The following is a 24,269-nucleotide window of genomic DNA, read 5'->3' as shown; positions in this document are numbered from 1 at the left end:
AACGCCAAAAAAACAAATAATGCAATTTAAAAATAAGCAGAAGACATGAACAGATATTTCTTCAAATAAGACACACAAATGGCCAACAGACACATGAAAAGATGTGCAACATCACTTATCATCAGGGAAATGCAAATCAAAATTACAGTGAAATATTACCTCGTACCTGTCAGAATGGCTAAAATCAGAAACACAAGAAACAAAAAGTGCTGGAGAGGATGAGAAAAAGGAACCCTCTTGCACCATTTGTGGGAATGCAAACTGGTACAGCCACTATGCAAAACAGTATGGAGGTTTCTCAGTGTGCTGTGTTTTCCTTGCACACATGCTTTAAACCCTACAGGTAGCAAGGAGCACTCCTTTCACCGCCTACCATTCCCACTTGTATTTCTACACTTATCCATCCCTGGGAAAATTAGACATAAAGAGTGTACATTACTATCTTTTATTAGTCTTTGTTGAAATAATTCTAAAAGGTTACCAATAGCCAAGAGACAAAATTATGTTTTTGTTGTCATTATTATCCCATTTGTAAGTTTTTATCTTGATAATGGTTCAACTCTTTCATCATTGCAAAATAAACTATTTTAGAATGAACTGCAATGATTTATTTCTAGGCAACACATATTTATTAAGGGCATATTATATCCAGATTTGTATTAGATGTTATGAAATTTAATAAAGCAATTAATAAAAAGTTCAAAATAATGAAGACAGTAAACAAAATTAACAGTCTGAATATAATTCTAAAGGTAAAGTTACATGATATATGCAAAATAGAGAGGTAAGTTTCTGTATACATATTAGGTAAAATTTCAATGTGCAACTTGGCATTAGATAGTGTAGCATTTCAACTGACAATGAAAAGATGAGAGACTTCTCTGTGTAGGAGAACAGGATGAACAGAGATTGTACAGGGGAGAGTAAAGAACGAGAGTGGTCTCCCTGAGAAGTATATCACGGAACAAGGGAACACAGGCCATTATAAACGAAGCAACAGGGAGGGAGAGTGGGCAGTGGCATGACACAGTGATGAACAGCCCCAGTTCTGTAGCCATGTAACTTGAGTTAAAGTCTTGGAGGCTGATGGACAAAAGACCATAAACTTCAGGCTTCTGAAAGATCATAAAGGATAAGATTTCACTTAATTTTCAAAGTAGATGTCTTGCTGGCTTTTAAAATGTTGGTTGCTACATTCACAAAAACAGTTGGTGTTAATTTAAAGGCATATGGCACAAACACATTTTCCCTACAAGTATGGCTTTTTTTTCCTCCCCAGTTATGATATTTTCTTTCCTGAAATTCAATTTTTAAAGATTTCACAGGAAGCACGTCTAAAATATAAATGATGGCTGTAGTAGAGGGGAAAAAAAAGCACCCATGTTTCACCATATTGATTTCTGAGCTCTACTATAAAGGAGATGAGTTCCAGTTGCATATGGTTTGTGTGTCCAAATATGGTAAGCCACAGGGTCAAGAAGCCTTGAGAAACCTGTCTAAGGAGTCAGTGGCTGCTTATGCAATGTTTCTTCAAGGAGTTCAGGAAGGCTGCCTGCCACCCAAATCAAATTCCTTGTCTATAGTCTGATTCCTGACATATTTACAAGGGAAGAAGATTTTCATTCTAAAAGAAAGAAAGAGAGAGAGAGAGAGAGAGAGAGAGAGAGAGAAAGAAAGAAAGAAAGAAAGAAAGAAAGAAAGAAAGAAAGAAAGAAAGAAAGAAAGAAAGAAAGAAAACAAAGAAAGAAATTCTAAATGAAGATGTTTTATGAACATGAGTTTAAGTTTACTTCAAGGTTTAAATGAATGAGGTTGATTTCAGTCATGCTAATAAGGAAAATCTGTGTCCTAAGATGGCTGACTAAGCCAGCGAGAGAGTCCCAGTCCTTGCCCTGGGGCTCTTCTGGGTTCTTCTCCCTGCCCTGCTTCATGCACGCACCAAAAGTGCCAAGTATGCAGAAGTAGAAGTGTATAAATTGCCCCCTTTGTGCTCCGGGCTCAGGCCTTTGGAGATCACTGTCTTCTGAGTCCACCAGCGTTAAATAAACCTCCTGTCCTCCAAGATCTCTGAGTGCCACTTGGTTCTTCCATCGGGCAATCCAGTCCAGGTTCCTCAACAGTGCCAGTAGAATACTCACTTTTGATCTAATGCGATAATTTGATCGCGTAATCCCAACTCTCTGCCCAAGGAAAGTTTGCATAGTATATCTCAGTGTGGAATAGCAATAAATATTCTGGGTCACTGATTTACTTATTTAAATAACTTACTGAAAAACATTAGCAAATGTAGCTTCAGTTTTCCCACCATCCATAACAATGTAATTCTGTATTAAGTAAAATTTACATTGCAACCTCAATACCTTCAAAGTTTAAAAAATAAAAACATTTAAATTCCAAAGATGATAGTCTCCAACCTTTAATAAAAATTTCTTTGCTATCAAGAACTTCATGCTGTTGTAGGAAGAGAAAATATCATATGAGAAGGAATCTAAAATGGATTTACTTTTAGATTCTGTGTCTATTGCTGCAAAAGGCAGTTACAGTGGGTGTCTAAAACAAAGGGCCTATTATATCCAGATTTGTATTAGATATTATGAAATTGAATAAAGCAATTAATGGTAGTAAGAGTTGGCATCTAAAACCATGAGGGTTTCAAACATATCCCATATGGAACTATCAGTAGACTCCTTTAGGCAAAAGAAACAAGGGGACAGTTCAACAGAAGCAGTGGAACAAAGATATGACAAGTTATTACAACTATAATATCTGAATAGCCATCAATTTGGCACCTGTTTATCATTACAAATCTGGTGTATAATTTATGAACAACACTTATAGTTTAAGTGAGATCCTGGTTTTAAAACTGTAGTAAATACACCCAGAAAAGAAATTACAGAAATGAGACAAACACGATCATGTGCTGCTGGTGGAGTATAAATTGGTCTAACCTCTCTAGAAAACAAGTTGGAAAACAAACATCAAATCCCTTTAAAACTTATTCATGACCTTTGGACACTTTTAGCAATGTATCTAAGGAATTTATCAAGAGATCTTTTAAAAAGATGGTATGGATGTTTTTTACAGTACTCTTGAGAGCAAAAATTAACTCTACAAGAGAATGATTACATAAATCATGCCATTTCCACATTACAAGTTATTGTGGAGCCAATAATCATGTTTTGAAAACTTTCAATTATTTTTAAAGTTTTATGATTTAATGTTAAATTTTTGAAAAATGAGTAAGAAAACAAATCAAATGATGGTCAATTCTTTACAGTTTCCCGTGCCAGACAACAATGGTTGCTATATTTATTGATGGATCAATCTTAATACAATACTGAAAAATATGTATTTCCTTTTGTTCTTTGGTACTTAAAAGTGTTTCACTTTTATTTTAATCATTTGGGCAGATGTTACTTGATTTTTGTGGGTGAGTTGACTTTTCCTGAATGACATGAGGATGTGTCAGTAAGTACAGAAGAACTAGCTTGTTTTGTTGTTATTCTACCTTGTTATCTCAGGGCAAGAATAAGACGTGAGGAGGTGACAGATGCTTTGAGGAGAGAAAAACTTTACGATTCATCTTATTCATCCATTCATTCATTCCACAAATAAGTATTAAACACCTCTCACCTGGCAATTACTGTAATGCAGGGGTGAAGGAGACAGGCATGGTCTCTGCCCTCATGAAACATAGAGTTTGGCTAAGAAGACATTTATTAAATATACACTCACAAGTGCATGAAGTATATTTATTAAATGTATATTTATTAAATATATAATCACAAAGCACACAGATCTTTATAGTGAAGTATAAAGTGTTTTGGGTAAATGTCAAGATCCAATCAGGAAAACAAAAACTACCTGAATTCTTTTTTTCTTTTTAATTGAAATAGAGTTGACACACAATGTTTCATCAGTTTCGGGTGTACAGCATTGTGATTCAACAACTCTGTCATGCTAGGCTCACCCCAAGTGTAGTAGCTACCATCGGTTACAATACAATACTATTATAATACCATGGACTATATTATAGTACCACGGACTATGCTGTGCATTTAGCCCCTTGCCTTATTCATTCCATAACTGGAAGCCTATACCTCCCACTCCCCTTCACCTGTTTTGCCCATTCCCCCCTTCCCCTTTGCCCACCATCAGCTGGTTCTCTGTATTTATGAGTCTGTTTCTGCTTTTTCTTTGTTTATTCATTTTTTTTATGTTCCACATAAAAATGATAGCATATGAAAAACCACCTGAATTTTTAAAACAGCAGGACTTTATTGAGGGGGAACGGTTACACAGGAGATGAAAAACTGAGAAGCCCAACAGGACAGCCACGCCATCCAGAGGCTAGCAACCATGGCCACCCACTAGTTCCCCCATCTCAGCCTGAAGGGACAAAAGGCAGAGGCAGCACGGTCAGAGCACAGGGGCCATGTCACCTTTCCGGAGCTGGAGTGCCATTAAGAAACGCAACTGCTGCCAATCAAGGCGCCGCCATCAAGGAGATGGAGCAGAGCATGTCTACCCACTTCCTCTCAGCCTTCAGTTTCTCTCTGCTGTCCTACACTGGCAATATACCAACTGGCAATGGAGTTCATTCGTTTGCAAAATAGAGCCAGACTAAGAAAGCAATTTGAGGACCAATTGACCCGGGACCTGCACAGGGAATATAAAACAGGAATTAAGAATATTGAACCTAACACTGGGAATATCAGTTTTGAACACTCCACTCACTCACTCCTCACCTCTACATCAGCCTGGCTGTGTAGCCACACAATCAGAAATGTTTGCTGGCTGTCTTAAAATACCCTTTCTTCTTTTTTACTCAGACATAAATCTGAGTAAAGAAAAAAAATGAGGTAGAAGAAGCTCTAAAAATGGTATAAGAAACCAAATGGAGGAAGGTTTTGTTTTTTTTTTTTAATGTAGCCCAGTATTCAGTATAGATACAAAAGAGAAACATAACAATTATTGAAGCACTGTAAAGAAAATAACCCACAGGATTTGGGTTTGAGTTATAACTTTTGCATTTAGAAGCTGTGAGGCCTTTGGCAATTTATTTAAGCACCTAATCTCAGTTTCCTCATCTATAAAATGAAATCACTGACACCTCCCTTGAGTTGTGCTGCGAGGATTTCCATACAGTGGAGACACCAAGGTGGCAAGGTGATTGGGGGTGGGGGAGTGAAGGCTGAAACTCCAGTTTGTATGAAAAACAGCAATTGCCCACTTTGGTACTGTCCCCAATTAGAGTTCATGTATGTCACTTTGGTATATAGTAGGTGCTCAGTAAACAGTTACTTTTCTTATGTTTATAAATCATTAAGTAAAACTTTGTCTGTAATTTATTCATTGGGAATTCAGGTAGATGTTGAAAGGAAAATTATTTGTTTTGTCATCCTAACCTTCATGTTCATCTATTTACTGACAATTAAAATAAACTAAAATGTAGGGGGGGAAAAAAATCCCTCTCTATTTTTTCTTTCTCCACAGTAATCCTATTTTGACTATTTGCTTCAGTTTGTCATGCCCTCCTCCTAGACAACTGCAATCATATCTTTGTTCACCATTGGATTCTCAGTGCCCAGGACAGGGCCTCCTAGGACCTGAAAGACCCTAAAATCATACTGAAATAAGGCTTCGCTTTAGTACTTGATTGCTTAACAGGTAATTCTGAAATAATTAACTTGTTAACAGCTACAGTTTAAAATTCAAAGATTGATTCCCAACATGTCTTTATAGATGAAATATTGACCCTACTGTTTCCATACTGGAGCAAATGCTTTATGCAAACAGAATGTTCATTGTGTGAGAAGTCAACTCTCAACTAAATTTCTCAGGTGACAGTTTAATTCTATTGAATGGGAGTTTACTACAAAATTTAAAAAGTTATCATTCCAGTAGGCAAATCTTAAAATAACGGTTAAAATTGAAGAAGAATTTCTTCTTGGTTGAGTTTCTTCTGTGTGAATCAGAAAGACCAAAGTTGTAAGACTAAATAAAACATTACATCTCTGCTGTAAAAAGAGTTACCATTTAGATGTGGTGTGCATGTGTGCTAAAACTTTGGATACATTAGCAGTCATCTGGGATATATACACAACAGAGTCGTAATATTAGCATAATAACTTTTTCTTTGACTTGCAGTTAGGGTATCAAGGGTCATTAGGTTTTGGAGGGCCACTTTTCGAATTTGTGGGTGACTTCATTTTGGGTTTGGTCAAAGGTGGCCACTGTATGCTTGGCTAAAGCCTCTACTTGTAATTTTACATCGATAGACAGTGACTCCCAGGACAAATATGGCTAAGGGATAAAACCATTAAGAAGCCTTCTTTGTGTGATGTCTAATCTTAACAATATCTTAATTACAAGGAATCACTGGCAAGTGGGAGATGATTTGTCCCAGGAGAAAAGGGCATCCCCAATTATCCAATCCAATTATAAGGAGGGTGGGGCCAACTATTATTTCCATAAGTCCATAGTTAACCCCATGGAGTAGGGTATGTTCTGGATTTTAAGGAGCAACTTTTTATTCCAGCCACATAGAATTGATCAAGGTGACAGCTGAGTTACACAATTGTTGGGGAGTCCATCTCATTGTCCAGCTGTTTAAAACTTTTTTTTTTTAAAGATTTTATTTACTTATTTGACAGAGAGATAGGTAACACAAGCAGGGGGACTGGGGGAGGGAGAAGCAGGCTTCCCATGGAACAGGAAGCCCGATGCGGGGCTCGATCCCAGGATCCTGGGATCATGACCTGAGCCAAAGGCAGACGCTTAACCGACTGAGCCACCCAGGTGCCCCTGTCCAGCTGTTTAAATAATCATGTCCATGGGGTTCCTTTTATTATCTCCACAGAGTAACAAGCAGGAAGATTATCTATATATGAGTTATTATGGCACTCTCTCTGAAGTTTACCTCAAGTTGTCTAGTTTAGACAAACATTTATGACAATTAATCAAAACTAGAATCTAACATTCATAAGAATACATTATTTGAAAAATAATTTTTCTTTCTAAATTTACCTTTATTTCCAGAGATAGCCAAATCAAGACTAATTTGTCTGTAAAACAAGTCCAGTTTTAACAAACTTGGCCTAATTATTTACATAAGGTCAGCAAGAATAGTGGTTGATCATAGAGATCCTTTAAAATCTGCTTTGCTCAGGCGCCTGGGTGGCTCAGTCGTTAAGCGTCTGCCTTTGGCTCAGGTCATGATCCCAGGGTCCTGGGATCAAGTCCCACGTCGGGCTCCCTGCTCAGTGGGAAGCCTGCTTTTCCCTCTCCCACTCCCCCTGCTTGTGTTCCCTCTCTCGCTGTCTCTCTGTCAAGTGAATAAATAAAATCTTTAAAAAAAAAAAAAAAAAGAAAATCTGCTTTGCTGGAAAATTTGTATTGATTGAACTTTCAATAGCCTCTCAAGGCCAGAGCCAAGCCAAATACTTGTCCTTAGACTTGTCTGCAATACCAGTAGATTTTGGTGTATTCCTCTTTTCCAGGTCCCCCAAATATCCTGGGGTTCCCGTGCCTGCCAGGAAGTGACATTCTTTACTCACCTGGTAAGGCTGCTAGGAACTCTGTAAGCAAGGTATCAGGCTAACATTTCCAAGATGTCAGGCTCTGTTGGCTCCATAAAGTCAACCTTAATTCCTTAAAGCTGTCTGGTGATAGCTGAGTCTATGCATGTGCCTCTCAAATAGGACCTTCCAGTCAAAGTAATATAACCAATGTTTCCAAATGGTGTCCTGTTACAAGGAGAATAAGTTCTCATCAAAATTATGCAAATAATTATAATTACCATGGAAAGAATACTTACTGAGAGTTTCTGAATTCTGGAGGGTTCAGGTAGGGAGAAAAGTTAGATGCTTCGATTTGTTTGCAAAGGAATATTTTATCATATTTGCATAAGTCACAGATAACTTAAAAGAAAACTTCCTTAACCTAAAAGAACATACATTAGAGAACCAGCAATGTTTCAAACAAGAGTCATAAAAACTATAATCATCTTTCTCAATTCATTTAGTCCCATGTTATTAATTTTTGTTCAGCTTGAATGCAGCTTTCCCATTAGTTCTGGAAATTTTTATCCAGTTCAGTTTTATGAGCTTAAAGATATCAAATACCTGTATTTGTCAATAAAAAGTCCTTTGCATGAATCTCCTTGAAGACAAAATTCATTTCGTAAGAGCATCAGAACAATAAGTATAAATGACATGACAAAAAACCTCGGAAGTGGACATGGTTAAAGATCTGATATGAGAGTTCATTTTAATCTAGCTGACAAGGAAATCCAGTTATTTCTACAATACATAACACTTCAATAATCAGAATATTAAGTGATGACCTTATATTAGGACATATTAAAACTTCAAAAATTTCATATATTTTCTTGAATAGTTATAGCATTTACCCATACAATATAACCCAAGGGATGTCATCACTGGTTTGACAGGGCTTTCCAAGTAACTTTACATACCAAATGAACAAGCCTAATTAGTCACAAAGACTTCATTTGCCATTTAAATTTCAGGAAATTTGTTTAAAAAGTCAGAAAGTTTTAAAGCACATGCCTCAATAGAATTACAGATCATTATAAATTTAATATTAGTATTTAACCAAGATGGCAATAAGGAATTCTACAGGAAGTTATATAGTTGTTAGTAAAACTTAGCTCCTTTAACACTGAGAAGTTTTAACTTTCTTAAGTAATCAAAGACCTGATAAAAACAAAATACAGAAGCTTTGGTTTTCTGGGCAGAAAGAAAAGAGAAAAAAAAAAACAAACTTTGTTTACATTTTCTTATGAAGAGCAGACCAATAATCCAAGAAAAACTTTTGTCTTTTTAACAGAGAAAAGCAGAATCTCAATCTTATACTAGTGTACTTTTAAAATCCATTCATTTCAACCTTAGTCCTGACCACACATAAAATTCTTTTCTAAAGCTTTCCTTCACAAACTTTCTACAACTTTCTTTCGCATTCAGATTTTGTCCTAAGCCCTTTCTTTCCAAACAACCAGTCTCATTCTAGGACAAAACTACTTTCTTTTTCCTTCAACAAAATATACTGTAATTTCTTATATCTTTCTTATATATCTCCTACTGTCCTACATACAGAGTGCCTTCCTTATTTCCATCAGTCTTAATTACATTTACCAGAATTTTAACTCTTAGAATCCTTAGTCTCCAGTGAAAATTAAGTAGTAACCAATTGTGAGCTGTCAATTATGCCAGAATTCTTTAGATTGGCAAATTTATAAATACATTTAATAATTTCTAAAAACATGTTTTTCCATAGTATAATCTTTTAATAAAGCATAAAGCATGTTTACCAACAGACCCAAGTATTCTCAGTTTCTCTACAGTAAGAAGCCAAAAACAGATAAACCTTACGCTCAATAATCAATGTTTCAGTATCTTATCTCATTTGGAGGAGTGAGACAGCCAGTGAACTCAATCCAACCCATCATCCAAGGAAAACCGCCAAGCTCCAGGCCACTGAAGAGTCTGAAAGCTATTTTAACAATTACCTGTGAAAACTTTGAGACAGACAAAATTAACCATCATTTTATGTCATATTTTGTTGATAAATTGCAAGAGATAACACAAGCCTATTTGACCTTTACTAAACCTTGATAAAAGTTTTATACTTAATGTTGACAACTCCAAAGATATATCAATCTTAATGAAACCAACAAACTCAAATCAGCTTTAATATAGAATATGTTGCACCTGTATCTGCCAAAATTCAATTAATTTATTGCCCACTGTCAATTTTTACTTGGGGCATTGACGGAGAAATCTGCAGTGGTCCGTTTAAGTCTAAGGAGGGGTGCTTTTCACTCCTTGATAGTGAGGGTAGGAAGAGTAGGAGCTGATGGTCTGGAGGCACTGAGATGGTATAGGAGCGGTTATACAGGCCATACCGGTGTTGGTGCAGAAAAGGAGGAGGAACCCGAGGCAGAAAAGGTGAGGCGCGGCCAGCAAGGCTGCAAGTGGATGGAAGGCCACAGGGCGGATAAAGAGGACTCATCATCCCAAAGCTCATCAGCTCAGACAGATGGAACAGAGAGTTTGTTTTTTTCTCACCAACAAAAAGTGAAAACAGGCATTCCATGTCCGACCAGAAGAGACAGGGAACTTCCCTGAAACCAAAGGCGTTTCAACAGCTGCTTGGGCCTATTCCTTAAGGTCCCTGTCCTGAGGTAGCCTGACCACAGACAACTGACTCCAATTATCATAGCCATTAACCTGGGAAATGAATGCGGGAGAAGCCCCCACCATACAACAAGAGTTACCTGGGTCTATTAGGAGGAGGAACAGTGAGAGAGTCAGCATCCCCTTTATGAGGGAAGGCCTGTGATTCCTTTGGCAACCTGGGTCTATTAGGAGGAGGAGGAGGTCTTTTTAGATAACCATCATCCAATGTTGGAAGGGGGGTTTAGTAGCTTGGTTAGCGGCCAAACACATTCTGTAAGAGGCCCATAGGTCGGGATCCTGACTTGGGGTCATGAATGCCTGCATACAGAGGACCTCAGCCCATTTGTCCTGTTTCCTGTAGAAGAAATCTAACTGAGAGATCATACTGAAGCTAAATGGGCCATTGTTCCTTGTCTCCTAAGGAGTATTGAGGTCATACAGTGCCACAGAAGAGGAGTCCTATTTTTCCTTAAATCTAGCAATCTGAATTGTTTCCAGTGGGTTAAAAGGCATCCCAAGAGAGAGTCCTTGGGGACTGAGAAGGTGTATTACCAAGAAAATCTCCCGTCCCCAATTCCCAGGTGGCATCCCACACAAGATGTGTCAGAGGTTCCCAGTGTCAAAGGGAGCAGAGGCATCCCTTGGATGAAAATCGCTATGAACAAACCTTGCCCTGTGGGAGGGTTTGTTGGGATGCTGGCATCCTTCCACTTCCCCATTGCACTCTCGACTACAAATGGTGCCAATGAATGGGTTGAAATACTGTGCCATGTTGAGAAAAACCTGTTTTTAACCCATGGAAAACACTAGAAAAGTTTTATAAGAGGAAATTACCCAATGTTGTAATTCAAGTAGTCAGTAGGGGACACTGATGAAAATAGAAATCCACCATGGTCTAAGCGACATTCCAACACAAGTAGTCTTTACAGCCAGCTTCCCTAGGAAACAGTCCCCGGTTGGGTTTTAATTCAGTCGGGTACCGGTTTGGCTGGCTCTAGGTGGAGGTCTCTTGGCCAGAGGTGGCTAGACCGGGGATGTGGAGGATATCACATTAGACCAATGAGGAGGAAACCTCACACAGGAGTCTTAAAATTGACAGCCATCCCAGTAACTTAGGTGGCTCTCCTGTGCCCAAGATAGTTTTGTATAAGAATGGGAATAAAGAGAGGGCATCATTTTCTGGGTCTCATTACCATTTTTGGGTCTGGGGTTGCTCAATAATTTTCCCAAAAATAGTAATTTCTTCTTTGCTTTATGCCATTTTGGCTTATGAAAGGTTTAATGGTAACTTTTTTTTTAAAAGATTTTATTTATTTATTTGACAGAGAGAGACACAGTGAGAGAGGGAACACAAGCAGGGGGAGAGGGAGAGAGAGGAGCAGGCTTCCCACGGAGAAGGGAGCCCGATGTGGGGCTCGATCCCAGGACCCTGGGATCATGACCTGAGCGGAAGGCAGACTCTTAAGGACTGAGCCACCCAGGTGCCCCTAATGGTAACTTTTAGATAGTGGGTGATATCTGTATTGAAAAGTTTTCACTATAACATGATATGGAGTAAAAGGAAGAAAGCAGTTTAACAGTCAAGTGAAGGAGGCTGAGAATACCTGGATATGTATTTTATGAAAAAGCAAATGTTTAAAGAAATTGTCATCCAATATTTGTTTATTGAGCCAGCAGTTAAAAAATAACTGGATACAACCTGCTAATATTACAGTGCACTACCTTTTAGTTTGTGGTTTGGCACAACCATTATTATAGTAAAAGGTATTTTGACACTAGGTTGTATGTGCAAGTACAGTGAAATGCTATACATACAGATGAGTAATCAGAATGCTACTAGAAAAGAAATGAGAAAGACTAGGTCTTGAAATAGAAGAACTTTCCCTCTTTCTACAGGATATGGGAAGCAAGTACCAGCTATTTTGGTCTCAGCCTTCCCAGCTCCCACCTGCTTGTACGCACTACACTTTAACTTCTTTTTTTGTGGCTTAACCTCAAAATAGGTTCCAATTTATGGGCTTGGCACCAAAACCTGGCCTTTACTGCCCACTTGCTCATACTTACTTACCTTTGTCTTACATTCTTCCCGAAGCTCTTCTTTCCAGCTTTCTTTTTGATTCAGGCAAAGGAAACCCAACACTGCTCCCCAGGGGATGGGGACTGCCCAGACAAGACCTCCTGCCATCCCACCTTCCCAGACCATTCAGACTATTTAAGCTAAATCTGACTTGTGCCTACACAGATGGACCATGGAGTGACCTCTAGAATGACCTACAATGATCTTTACCTCATTATAATACTAAAATCTCCACCCAAGGAGGAGCCTCAGCCTCCTCTGCATAACACATAATGTATACATAGGCATGTTTCCTTAGGTTATGCATGACCTTATGCCTGCCTGTACATAGGATGACAAGGCTCCCCTATCTAAATATTCCTTCTAACCCTAAACAAAAGGAATTCAGCCGCTCTCAGGGAGTCATGGCTTTGGCAGCCATTCCCCACGATCTCATTTGCTGTAAATAAGTTTTCTTTGTCAACCTGTGCAGTTTCTGATTCACCAAAGAGAGAACTCATGTTGGTTCCGTTAATACACTGACACCGGACACCTCTGCAAATTCCCATTCTCTCCTATTACACTCACATAGCTATGGGTGAAAAGGCACTACTTCAGCACAATTAGAAAAAAAAATGCTGTTTTATCTGTTAGCATATTAGTCATAGTACTGAAAATGCATAAATGCCCTCTTTTGGGGCCACCTTCCTTGATTTTCACTAGTTGCCAACCTCTTTTCCCTCCTCCAAATCCCTAAGGTGCTTTGGACCTCTTTTGATAGTGTGTATTCTTAAAACTTTTAAAAACATTGTATCTCCTCAACTTGTTGGTAAATTCTGAGAACTAGCAAATAACTACATGCTTGGCAAAAAGGAAAGGCATGAGATAGTATCATCCGTAAAGACACACTTTGTTTGAACTTAAGAAAACCATGAGAGACTATGGACTCTGAGAAACAAACTGAGGGTTCTAGAGGGGAAGGGGGTAGGGGGATGGGGGGAAAAAAAGATACATACCAGCAGGGAATCTACACAAAAAACGTTAAAGGCCAAACCTCTTAGCCACAGCTGCCAACCTTGTAACGCCACAGTCCCATACACCAATACACAGAACTTGTGCAGTACCATATAACCACATACAAATTTATAGCATAAATACATCTAGTTACCCCCACTTTACAAACTAATTCTCCCAAATTACCATTTAATCAAGTGAATTTCCTGCTCAACAGTGTAATGGCTGCTCATTTCATATTAAATTGGAATTAAATACTTTCAATATTTGGACTTCTTCCCATCGGTCCAAACTTGGTTCCCAATTCTTCCCTACTATCCACATCTCCATACCCTAAAACTTGCTTCTCATCTCCCCTTCTTAGCACTTTGTTCCTCCCACCAGCCTATTCCCTTATTTACTAAGATCTACCTTCTGTTCCTCCTTTTTGACAAAACGATCCCAATCCTAGTGGAAAATGGCATTCCTTTCCAGCTGTCTTCCGAAGAGAGTCCTGTTGGCTCCGTACGATAGCTATTGGCACAGAATTCTAAGCCTGCTAAGCTTTATAAAAATCGTATCACATGCAGGGCATATGTTGAGTATTCGTTAAAAAAAATTAAAAAAAAAAAAAAAGACAAATACTTTCTGCGTTCAATAACGCAGAAAAGATGTTCAAGAAGTAACAGCTTTTGGTACCTTCCTCTCCCCTTCTCTTTCAAAATTCCCCAACCTGGCTTTCTTCTCCCTCCACTCTTCCCACGTATAGAGGGAGCCTGAAAAATAAGTGGGAGTCTATAAGCTTCGCTGGACCAGCCAGTCCTTAACGCCCTTAACGCGAAGCAGGTCCATTCATCCCGGGTTCGCTGACGACCCAAGGGAGGGCCTGCACAGGCCCGGCATAGCGCGGGAGCATAGGGGGCGCTGGGCGACCGGGCAGGACTTCCGGAATCAGGCGTGCCCGCTGGAGAACTTAAAGGGGCGCCAGGAGAGGAGGAGACGCGGGCGCCGGTAAAGCGGCCGGGAAAAGGGACGAGGACCCGAGACGAGTGAACGCCCGCGGCGGAACGAAAGGGAAACCCCGGCAAAAGGAAGAGAGTCCAGGGGGAGCGGAAGAAGGGAGCGAAAAGCGGAAGAAGGTCTGGGGGGGAGCGGAAGGGGATGCTGCCCGCCTTGAGGTCTGCGGGACCGAGTGGCCGTAGGGACTGTACTTGAAGTGTCATATGAGAGAGGACTCTAGTTTGTCGCTGTATAATAGACTTTAGTGTTTCTCCACACGAATTCCAAGCGGAGACCTGCCCGGGCTCAGCGGCGCATTCCGTGTGAGGCCATCGCGGAGGCCCACTGCCCTCTGCTGGGTGGGGGGACGCAGTGCCGAGCGCCGCGAAGCAGTGCCGAGCGCCGCGGGCGGACTTTGCGAGGTGAATGAAGGCGGCGGGAAAAGAGTAAAACTTTTATAAGGAATGTGGCGAACCGCCGGGATTACTAGGTTTTTAGAATACGGAAGCATGACTTCAACGCACTAATTTAAATTCTAAATACTTTGCAGGCCCTGTGCTGGGTAGGTGGGGTTTCCTAGGACTTCTGAATTTGTCCTTCTCACTATTACTTTGCTTAATTAAAACTTATATTATTTGTTTCGTGCAATCGACTTTACAACAACAACAAAATGTCCAAATCATTTTTGGTATGGGTTCTTTACGTCCTGAAATTCTTTTGAGCCTCGATAATCCTCTTAATGCCACACACACACACACACACACACACACACACACACACGTCACAAATATAGGGGTTTAAAACCACAGATTACTTAAATTACTTGTTGAAAGGGCTGATAAGTTCCTTGAGGAAAACAATCTATATCGACCCCATTCCCCCCTCCTTTCCTTTCCCCACTTTTGAGAACCTCCTGTTTATCAGCTGTTGCTTTAGGTGCTGTAGGTATAGAGATAAACTGGACATTGGCAAGTATAACAGAAGATCCCTTCTGTGAAGACCTAGCACTCTATTGGAGGAAGCAACAGGGAAAGATGTAATTATGAAATCGCCTGGGAGTGGGAGGAGTAGTAAATCAGATGCTCCTTTCCTGACCTGATTGAGGCAATTTTATTGCCTGACCTGAAAGAGAAGTAGATGATAGTCGGTTCCATTCCGGGAAGAGAAACCAGCTGCAGAGAGCCGTGGAGTTGAAACCGGGTGAGTGAAAGGAGTAGGAAATAGGGTAGGTGGAGAGTTGGTTTGTGGACAGAGTCTTAAGCCTCCTAAGGCATTATGAATTCTTAATACTTCTAGCCAGATTGTTACTGATTTATATTATTTGTCAGGCAGTCTTCTAGGCATTGTAAAAGCTTTCTTACTTTCCAAAATGCAGTGGGGATGTTCTGTTTAAAAAATTATTACGTGAGGCTTAAAAATACTGTGCAAGCAGACAGTATTTTATGCAGTCTAAGGTATTAAAGGAGATGATGTGGAGTTACTCTGAGGAAGAGATAAGTGTAATAGGTGAGGGAGCACATATGTAGAAGTGTTTAATGAAGAGCAAAAACCTGAAGGATTTGAGAAACTAAAAAGTTCATTTTGGCTATATGAGGAAGAGGGGTGTGTATGGTGGCAAGTAAATGAAGCTTGAAAGGTAGGTTATATAATGACAGGCTAAAACGAAATTAAAACTTGAAAAACAAGTCATGTAGTGACAGCCTAAAATATTTCTGACTTTTTTGTTGTTTTCCACCTGCCTCAGGCTGATTGTTTTCTTATTAAGTATGCATCTGTGTTAATTTTCTGGATTTCGTAATTCTGGCACATGCGTTATGTATGGCTTTTAAAAGAAAAGCTAGCTTATTCCCTGTGCAAGGAGGGGAACTGTTTGAAAACCTTTGCAGAATTTTAACAAAAATGGGAGAGAGTAACACATGTGATCTCAGATGTCCATAGGGCTCTCTTCTCTTTCCCTTTTCCAGTGGCTTGGCTAAGAGCTCCTTCAGCTGATGTGAGTGTGGCAGGACAGCAAAGCATCCTGCGTGACAAATTTTAAACATATGTTTTGTCCTGAAGAAAGTTTATAAAATTGTAAATTCCTCAGAACTTTTTCATTGCCTTGTCATTCTGGAACAATCCAAAATGCTGATTGTTTAACCTCATGCTTACAGAGAACCTGAATCTCAGCCCCGTTTGTTCATATGTACTTTCAGATACTATAGTAGTTTATTAGTGGCTAATACTTTGTCATCTCCTTAGCACTGAACTCTTGTCTAATTTGATCTTTGAATTTAGAATTGGGATGAAAGTATACATAATAGGTGATTACCAAATTTCTAGAATTGGATTTCTCAACTTGAGGTCAGCAAACCTAGGAGGCTTAAGCAGTGCCCTCGAGTTTTTGTGGTACTCTTCTGTGGCACAGACAAGGGAACGTGAAGAGAGGAGAGAAAAGAAGGCAGAGTTAGTAGTGGAAGGGGGATAGGAATGGGAAAGGAGAGAAAAAATGGAATTAATATAAGGATACGTGAAGTATTTGTTATAAGATTTACTTAGAAAAATCAGCATATCAAAGATGTCTAATGAGGCAAAAATATTAGTTATATGTATATTTCATTTTGTAATGATTTAAAGATACGCAGATAATAGATCTGATGGCATCGATACTAATTGCCCTTGTGTTGTTGGATATTAGAGAGGTAATACATGAGGACAGAATAGTCTCCTTACAAGAGAGAAGATATAATAATGATTGAAATAATAATGATTAAAAATGCTAATGATTTTGAAAGCCTTATTCCTTATTTTCTAGTTTAGCTTTTTCTTTTCCCTAAACAGAATATTGTGGAAAACAGGCAAATTTAATTTTTAAAAATAGCCATCAAAGTCCTTATCAGGTTTTTTTTGGCACTTTTTTTTAATGTTGAAGTCATGGTAAATATGGAAAAGATCAGGACCTCAGTTGAATTTTCCATTGAGTTTCTATTCTATATCTGACATCTCCAGGGGCACAACATGCATAGAGAATATCCAGGCAAAAGCTTGGCTGTATTGCCTTTGGCTCTGACTGTATATACACCTTTCAGTTTTGTGAACTGACCTGGTAAGTGATCTTGAGAGCGCATTTTCCCTAGACTAGCAGCAGGCCTAAGGAACCCTGAGCCCTGCTCTATTTGGTCTTCAAATGGGACAGGATAAAGGCAGCCCCAGGTTGCTTTTACCACATAAGCCTCTTAGAGAGACAGACACACAGAAAGAAGGGAGAACAGAACTAAGAAAATCCAAATAGCAGCAGTTCCAGGGCAGATAGTTTCACTTTGTTGTCTAGTACACAAAGCTACACACTGAATTACTTGTTTTTGGCTCAAAACCAGTATCTTCCTTTGGAAGGTGAAGAAGAGAAGGTGAGGCAAAGAAGGTCAAATCTCAGGTTTCCTCTTTAAGTTTGCCACTAACAGTTACTAGGTATTAACCTCAGTATCTATCACTGGGTAAATTGCCTCTCATCCAGAGAAAGAGAATATAACAGGCTAGACCTGACCTAAGATTCCTCTTGTGAGAGAAATCTTATATGAAAGAACAAAGAATATTACTAAGCAGATCCTTGTAAAATATGTATTGCCAGCTACACATATTATAGATAGGTAGAGTGATGTCTTACTATTTATTACTTCATTTCTTAAAAAGTATTAATATTTTTATTAATGAAACAGTAGAGATTGTGTTGTATGCAAATCCATTTTGTAAACATGAAAAGAAAATCATACCCTTGCACATTTGTAGCTACATATCCTGGACTTGCATTTCATTGAAACCCAACAGTGAAATAATTTTTCCTATTTTGCAAATAGAGATCTTACATTTAGTTGAGAAAATGATGGGTAGGTACTGTAGTCCCTACACAGTAATAGCCACATTAGGGGTCATTTAGTTCCACAAATATTAAATGTGAAACTGTGTGCTAAAGGCTGTGAATAAGATGCAGTCCTGCCCTTAAGAATTTTTTAATATACTGGAGGCAGGAGCTTCATGTCTAATTCTCTATTATCTAGTTTCTGGTTCTACATTGATTTTTAAGAAATATCACTACCTTTAATAAGGACTTTTTAACAGTTGTCAGACCTGCCAGACTATGTTGCCACTGTGTTCTTTGTTTAGTATCTTTATGGCTGTGTGTTTTTTATTTAATATCTTCTATGTAAAGAAATAGAGTATTTAAGAAATTAGTTTTGAAATTGGTCATTTAGAAGATTGAGAGAGATTACTGGTAGAGGCAGAGACAGCCCCCAAAGTTTGGAACTATACTTCAGTTAAAAAAAAAGTTCATTGAGAAATATACCATACGTACATATAGTGAAAAATGCATAAGAAGAATTTAAAGAACAACAACAGAAAATACCTGTGTATCCCTTACCTAGGTTAAGAAAAAACACACCCACATTCTGAAACCTAACTTTTTTAGTATGTGTTAGGTGACTCAGGCAATAGCTTTCTTCATTTTTAGTATCTTAATTTATTTTCATTCTGGCCAACTGTAATACAACCTGAATTTCAAATCAGGAAATAAAAAAGTATTATTATACTTTATGGAAGTAGCATATGAACAATAGTGTATAATTATAACCATCTCATAAATATTTTGATTTAATCAGATAGCCTATGTACAAAAATGTTCTTGTCCGTTCAGAAAGCTCATGATTCTAGCTATGGAGTTACATGAAATAATGTCTAAAGTTTTAAAGGTTTTTATAAATTGATAATTTACTTAAAAATAAATATGTATTTATTTGGAGAAAAAGAGTGAAAACTTTGAGAGCATTTCTATTGTTTTAAAATTTGACAAAAGGTAACCTTTAATTGTAAAAAGGAAATGTGGACCTTATTTTTTTTCCTAGATTTGTTTCATGGAGGGGATTGGAACTATACAATTTTCATGCTAATAGATGAGCAGTAGCATAATCTTTTGGAGAAATGATACTCTGAAAATATATGAGAGTATTTTAAGGGCGGCTCCCTCTGCCAGTATTTTGGCCATAAGGCACTACAAAGAAAAGCAAACCTGAGTTTATGTTTTCTTTTGGTTACTCTCCCGGAGATCTGGAGTATTGCCTGATTTTTTTGTGTGTTTCTGCTTAGAATTTTTTTACACTTATCATGCCATGAATTCATAGGGAATAGGTTCCAACAGCTTAGGTTCCTGTCCATTGGTTCTTATAAAATGTGCTTTTCTGGGCGGATCAAGCTGTTGCTTCAGTTGAACCCAAAAACCTTTCTCTTTGGCTTCCTTCTTTTTCTGATCATTTTCCTTCACATGCTTCAAGAAGCTATTTTGGCTCTTCAAATGCTTAAAATGCTCAATACATGAATTCTCTTGGCAAGAATCTTGCCCTTATTTGTTTACAGCAATGCCAACCGCATTCTGGGTAATATTGTCACTCTTCCAGTTTTGCCATGGTAACATCTGTGGGGGCTTTCTTTTTTGAGCAGTGCCCATCCCCTTGATGTTTACAATATCACCTTTCTTGTAGATTTGCATGTATGTGGCCAAAGGAACAACCCCATGTTTTCTAAAAGGCTAGAGAACATACAGTGGGTGTCTTTCCTTTTTCCCTTTGTGTTGATCATTTTGGTGAATTACTGGAAGATGGCTGTTCCCATCACAACCCATTTTGAATGGTACATTTTGGTATATTTCAGTATTTTTCCCATGGACTTTGACTCCTGAACTTGGGTCTAGGGGTGGTGAAAGGGGAGTGAGAAAGAACAGTGGTTGATTTGCATGGTGGTGGAACATAATGGTCAAGAAAGAATTCTTGAGCCTTGTATGGTGCAACTTTATTTAGTAGCACAGTCTCAGGACCCTTGGGCGGAAAGAGCTACACTTTTGCTGTATGAAGTTGGTGGTTATTTATTTTTTTAAGATTTTATTTATTTATTCATGAGAGAGAGAGAGGCAGAGGGAGAAGCAGGGTCCCAAGGAGCAGGGAGCCCGATGCGGGACTCGATCCCAGGACTCTGGGACCACTACCTGAGCCGAAGGCAGATGCTTAACCATCTGAGCCACCCAGGCGCCCTTTTTTTTTTTTTTTTTTTTTTAAGATTTTATTTATGCTTAGTGCTCAAGAGGGAGGAAACGTGGAGTGGGCATATTAGATCATAAATGTTTTCTTTGAATTTCCACTCATAGTCATGAAACTACTATTGCAAGATTTCTCTGGTGTTTGTCATTCAGTTCAATATTAACTATCAGTGAGAGATACAGGCAGTCCTGAGACCCTGTAAGAATGTAGCAACCAGTGCAGATTTGATCCTTATCACAACTATGAAGGCTATATAGGTCAACTTTCTGGGCTAAAGATGAACATTTTTCTGCTTCTGTCCCTCATCAGTTGGGGATGAGAAAATTATTCACATGGCTGAAGGTTATGAACATAAATACATCTTGCCCTGAAGATACTGGTTTTGTTAAATTTGTTTCAAGCCCCATTGCTTGTCATTCTCAATAACTCCTGAGATTTTTAGTGTAGGCTTCTTTTGCCAGCTCAAGAGATCTTGAGGCAACTTGATGTTTACATATGGGTGATAATCTAGGAAACCTCCAAAATCTTTGTGTTTTTTCATAACTGCTTCATACTTAGTAATAACATTTTATTTTTTAAGTTTTTCTCCCCACTCCCACTTCCCATAGACCTAAATTTTCTACCTTTTTTACTTTATATCCCCTTCAATTTCATGAAGCTCAAGTCATGAGAAGCCACCTTATTTTAATTTTTTTCAACCCTTTTGAAAATATGTACATAGATTTGTACTTCTATGGGTGTACATTTGAGGTATATGATTAGGAATGTGAAATACCTAAAAACAGATTGAAATATTTTGAAATTAATTGGAATATTTAACATGAGGGGCGCCTGGGTGGCTCAGTTGGTTAAGCGACTGCCTTCGGCTCAGGTCATGATCCTGGAGTCCCAGGATCGAGCCCCACATTGGGCTCCCTGCTCAGCTGGGAGTCTGCTTCTCCCTCTGACCCTCCCCCCTCTCGTGTTCTCTCTCTCATTCTCTCTCTCTCTCAAATAAATAAATAAAATCTTAAAAAAAAGAAATATTTAACATTATAGTTCTATGTACTTGAGATGATCAAGAATGCTTTCAACGAAAGGATTTGTCCTTGTCCAGAACAGTTTTGCTTTCAGTTAAAGGGTTATTAGTTTATTTGACCAGAATAGCTCATTTTCTAGTGATGCTAGATAACTAATGACCATAATTATAGAGGCACTTTCTTTCCATAGACAGAACTTTTACTCTCCGTTGGAAAAGCAGGGAACTATGCCTTTGAATCAGGCTTAAGTTTTGAGAACTGGGGCTATACAAGGGAAAGAAATAAGGTAGATATGGGGAATAACATGCAGTAATATTTGCAGGAAAATTATTTATTTCAAATGAACCATTGTTTACAGCAATGCCAATAGCATGTGGTAATAATTGTCAACATTTAGAGATTGCCTCATTTTCTTCAGTTTTACAGTATCCTGTAATTTTCCTCTCTGCCCAATAATTTTATGTAGTACCAATAAAGTACCTTTTATTGCACTAATACAGGGAGTGGGAACATCTATAATATAAATTTCTTCTGCATTTATTGTGTGTCATTATACATTTCTGTGTTATAATTGGATTCTTTTATTCATTTTGAAATTTATTTTAAAAATCTTGCAATGTCTCTTTAGTTACCTGAAAATGTCCTGTAATGTTACAGAATTATGTTTGATAAGCATTCCTTCTAGCTTTCAAGATCTTCAAGAGGCTTTAGATACCTTAAAACCAGTTAATACCCTAGAATCTATCATCTTAATTACATCATTTCCTAATCTGATAGGACTGGCGGTGGGATGGGAGAATGATATACAAGTAAGCATATTACATGAGTTTTGGAAAAGGAGTATAAAATTGGCACCAGGTAAAGATATTAAAGGTAATTTTAAGTACTTAGATATTTTATTTTGCAACTGGTAACATTTGACTACTTTGCTTGGTTGCTTATTAGGTCTGTTTATCACCTTGACCCATGAGTATACTATGCGTATTACTCAGAGTCCATAAGTGGGTCCCTTGTGCTTTTATTACTTTTTTTTAAGATTTTATTTATTTATTTGACAGAGAGAGACACAGCGAGAGAGGGAACACAAGCAGGGGGAGTGGGAGAGGGTGAAGCAGGCTTCCCACTGAGCAGGGAGCCCGACGCGGGGCTCGATCCCAGGATACTGGGATCATGACCTGAGCCGAAGGCAGATGCTTAATGACTGAGCCACCCAGGCGCCCCTTATTACTCTTTACTTACAGATTAATATCAATAACTATAGCCACAGGCAAATAGTGACTTTTTTTGGAGGGGGAGGAAAGGAGCATGGACATGTCTGGGTTTTTTTGAGAGAAAGGAGGAGAGAGAGAGAGAAAGAGAATGAGCGAGGGGGTGAGGGGAGGGGCAGAGGGATAGAATCTTTCAAGCAGACTCCCTGCTCCCAACCTGGGACTCAATACCACAGTCCATGAGATCATGAGATCATGAGATCATGACCTGAGCCGAAACCAAGAATCTGAAGCTTAACTGACTGAGCCACCCAGGTGCCCCGGACATGTTCTGTTCTAAATAAACACTTGTCTGCTTACTTCCATGCATGTGAGCACTTTGCATCCTTTCTACTTAGCCTGCATATTTTCTTTTTGATTTCTGGTCATTTTTATTCCAGAATGGGGAGACAGTGCCTAGATCCGTAGCCTAAACTACAGTTAAGTAGAGCCTCTTTCCCTGGTCCTCTTTTCCCGTAAGTTTTAGGAATGAATTGATAAGAACCTAAAATAATTTACTTCTGGATAGAATCCTTGAAATCTTAACCCTGCTAGGAATAACCCCAGTAGTTGTTAGAAATAATTCTGAAAGCTGTTACATGGGCGGATGAATGTCCAAGTTGAATATTGATGAGAGATTCTAAGAACAAATTTTACTAAGTTCCAGAGTGCTAAGCTCCACCTCTAGGTTAAGTAACTTCTGGGTTCAAAGAACTTGTTATAGTTAAACTGCTCTTAATGTCTTTTAAGGAGTGCATCAGAGGGCTTCTTAACTTAGGTTGCCAGTGGCCCAAGATCTCAGCTTTTGTGTTCAGACACTTGAAAGTTATCCTGTAAATTTTCTTTAAAATACTCAGGGGAAGCAGAAGTGGGTTGTATGTGTTGTGAGATGGTGATTAGATGAAACAAGTTTTCAAAAATGTTGATAATTTTCAAGCTCTGAGATGAAAATTCTCTATACTATTTTCTCTACTTCTGTGAATGTTGGAAAATAAAAAGTGAGCTGGGGGTGTCTGGGTGGCTCAGTCGATTAAGCGTCTGACTCTTGATTTCAGATCAAGTCATGATCTTAGGCTCTTGGGCTCCAGCCCTGTATTGGGCTCCATGCTCAGTGCAGAGTCTGCTTGAGAGTCTCTCTCTCCCTTTCCTTTTGCCCCTCCCCCACCACTCAGGCTCTCTCTGTCTTTCAAATAAACAAATGAATAAAATCTTTAAAAAATAAAAAAAAGAATGAGCTGAAGGAAATATGAGAAAAATGTTAACATTTATTAAAAATGAGGAATGGGTATTTGTTATATTATTTTTTCTATTTTTTAAAAGAATAATCTTGGAACACTTCAGAATTAAACTTAAAAAAAAAATTGCCTCTCCATCCATGAGTATTAAAATACAAGAGACTGTTTTCTAATAAACTAAGCTCATAAAATTTGGAAGAAATGTCAGTTTGTTGGCCTTGATATATAATAGTGCCCTTCCAGTAGGAAAGAAAGAGGGTTAACTGTTAAGACCATAAGGAGTTTGATAGTAAGAATAAAGTTATGGCAGTTGAAAGCCACAGCACTTATGATAGCAAGTTAGGACCCCTTTTTTCTTGGGAAAATAGCATTAAGGTCTTATTCTTGGATATTGTTTTTTTTTTTTTTCTAAAGATTTTATTTTTTTATTTGAGAGAGAGAATGAGATAGAGAGCA

The 24,269-nt window shown here is 38.5% G+C and overlaps 1 protein-coding gene and 1 long non-coding RNA gene across 6 annotated transcripts in view; one reads left to right on the top strand and one right to left on the bottom strand.

Annotated features, from left to right (window-relative positions):
- Nucleotides 1-4,254: 4,254 nt before the first annotated feature.
- Nucleotides 4,255-14,314, bottom strand: LOC112818063 (uncharacterized). Its single transcript, XR_003206517.2, has 3 exons — nt 13,684-14,314; nt 7,560-7,748; nt 4,255-4,659 (listed from the first exon to the last, which is right to left on the bottom strand). It is a non-coding gene; the product is annotated as an uncharacterized lncRNA (long non-coding RNA).
- The window catches only part of ECHDC1 (ethylmalonyl-CoA decarboxylase 1), a 59,708-nt gene continuing 49,716 nt past the window's right edge, over nt 14,278-24,269 (top strand). For 2 of the 5 annotated variants that reach the window (XM_073893900.1, XM_073893896.1), the window contains exons 1-2: nt 14,401-14,672; nt 15,187-15,450. The gene's annotated coding sequence lies outside the window, so the exon portion shown is untranslated. The other 3 variants (XM_073893897.1, XM_073893898.1, XM_025865302.2) reach the window with 3 other exon arrangements.

The sequence above is a fragment of the Callorhinus ursinus genome, unplaced genomic scaffold (genome assembly GCF_003265705.2).
Source record: "Callorhinus ursinus isolate GAN/ISIS: 27379988/994484 unplaced genomic scaffold, GSC_fseal_2.0 scaffold6, whole genome shotgun sequence".
NCBI classification, from domain to species: Eukaryota; Metazoa; Chordata; class Mammalia; order Carnivora; family Otariidae; genus Callorhinus; species Callorhinus ursinus.
Note: the sequence above shows the minus strand (reverse complement) of the source record. Positions and strands in the feature narration are given on the sequence as shown.